Raw genomic sequence first — 2522 nt, 5'->3', positions numbered from 1 at the left:
CAAAAATATAACAACTAACAGGCTACAGTTATCATTTATCTTCTAAATGAAAAGATGTCATTTGGATTTAAACATCTGAGCAGCTAATGTGAATAAAACTGACAATATTCAGGTTGTTTCTGGTCTTTAAATCATTTCCACTAGCAGCAGATCAGACGATCCAACAACAAGACAAGTCAACAAAGTGATTTTAGAGTCAATCACAAGCTAAATAAAAGAAAAAAACATCTAAAAATGTGTTTAAAGTTCATGAGCTGTGAGGGTAGAATTGACCAACGGAGCAACAAGTTTAGAGATGTGGTCGTATTCATTCAGCTTTAATTCAACGTGTATGTTTTACATCAGAGGCTGTAATCTGAGGAAGCATCCTGACTGTGAGTCCACTTCTCTCATTATCCAACTAAAAGCAGCACAATTAGAGCTTCTCCTCTTTAGCTCTTGTGGGTTTCACACCTCAGGAAAATGACCGCTCGCCGCTCTGTTGATCAAACCTCCTGTGACTAATTAATCAACTTGTTTGTGGCGCCGACACACAGTTTTATTGGCTTTTTTAAAAACCTTCTTCGGAGACACCGCGGCGCTCATATCCTCCCTGTTAGCTGGAATAAGCGGCTCTTGTTTTCTGTTTCAGATCTCAGACCTGAAATCAAACCAATTAATTGGCCCGCATTTATGACGGTGACCCAGATTTTATGGTAATGATGTCGTGAAACAAAACCAGCATCCTAGAAACAGGCTGCTGAAGCTGGTTTTGTGTCCATGCTGGTGAGTTTGATGAAAGGCCTTCACCAGGACCAGCTTCCTTCCTGCCCTCCATCTGCCCCGTTGCCCCTCTGCAGCCCTCGTCTCTGCCCAAGTTGCCCTCAGCTGCCCTCTGGTTGGTCTGTTCACCGGCTGTCATGTGACCTCTTTGCCAAACTAAGCCCCCAAACCTTCGCCCGGTGGAAGAAACGTCCTTCCTCGCCGTCCCCTCCAGAGAGTCCAGGCTCACCGCCGGTCCCCTTAGATCCCATTAAACCAGGTCACCGTGGCTCCGCCCACTCGGGTATGTGGGTTGACAAAAATCTGCTGCATGTAAACAAGAGCAGGCAGATCGAGGAGAAGATCTCACAGGTCTGCTGCCAGAAAACTGCTTCTGTTTATAGTGAAATCCTCCATAAAGGAGCTGCTGGAGGCTCTGGAACTAAATTCTTAAATGTGATGAAGGCTGGATGAATCCTCCTCAGCTGCAGCATCACGTCTGATTTTATTATATGTAAAAGGCTGTTTTTAGGTTTATAAATGTGAAAAGTGTCACTTGTTGACAGTCTGAAGATGCTGTGGGAGGAAACCAGAGAGACGTCTGGTCGGCATGACGATGAGTCAGGATGGAGGAAGACCAGAGCGTTTTATAAACCCAGTCGCTGTGGTCGGGTTCTCATGGAGACGCAGGAGATAAAATACTGGTTGCTATATTTGTCCTTAAATGTTGTACACTGGTAAAAACAAAATAAAATAAAATGAAAAGTTCTGTAAAAAACTGAAAATAACAATCTCATGAATTTTCCATAATGAAAACACATTTTCTATCTTTAATTTTCATTTTTAATGCTTTTTAATTGTGGCTTAATGCCGATATTTAATGTGTAAAACAACTGAATCATCTGTAAAATATAATTTTCAGATTATAAATGCTTCCAGATTTATTCTATATTAAGTTACAGAATCAACAAAACTTATTTTCTGTTTTTGTTTCTTCAAATATCAATTTAACTGTAAAAAATTAGTTTGAAAATGTATTCTTATTTTACACATATTTCCTTTTAATTAATTTTTTTTATTTTTAATTTAACAGCCGTTTTATTAAACAAATCTATTTTATTGCTGCACATAGTGGTTAGTTTCAAGTTATTTTACATAGGAGTATTTTTGTCATTTCCTTTTTATTATTCATATTTTTGTGCATTTTAAAAAATATGGAAAAATCATTGTTATTAAATTCTAACAATAAATGATTTATATAATGATGAAAAATATTTTGGCAGATTGTTAATGCTTATAGATATTAGAAACTGATGAAAATGCATTAACTTGTTTGTTGTGTGTAATTTAATAAGAAATCTGTTTAACCAACAAATCAGTTTCTCTCAAATTTTATTGTATTTAGTCTAATAAATTTATATAATTAAGATTGAATTTAATGGTTTCATCAATTATAGAATAAAAAAAGAAAATATTTTTAAAATTACCGTTTATTTGTAAATGTCCCTTTAGGCCCAAAAATGTATTTTCCTTTATAAACATGTTACTTTACAATAGAGATGTAAACTCACGGCCGTTTTTTGTATTTAAAAAAACAAACAAAAAAACATTTAGTTAAAAAAAATAAATATGAGAAAATCTGTTTTTTAAAAAATGAAATAAAAAAGGAAAAATCCTGTAAAATGTAATATTAATATTATTACCTTGCAAACTAGTTTAAGAACAAGAACAGAACATAGAATATATATTTGTAGAATATATATTTGTAGTAATACAGAGAG

This window comes from Stegastes partitus, unplaced genomic scaffold, assembly GCF_000690725.1.
Source record: "Stegastes partitus isolate 25-593 unplaced genomic scaffold, Stegastes_partitus-1.0.2 Scaffold657, whole genome shotgun sequence".
Taxonomy (NCBI): Eukaryota; Metazoa; Chordata; class Actinopteri; family Pomacentridae; genus Stegastes; species Stegastes partitus.
The sequence above is the reverse complement of the archived record's forward strand: the minus strand, read 5'-3'. Positions refer to the sequence as shown.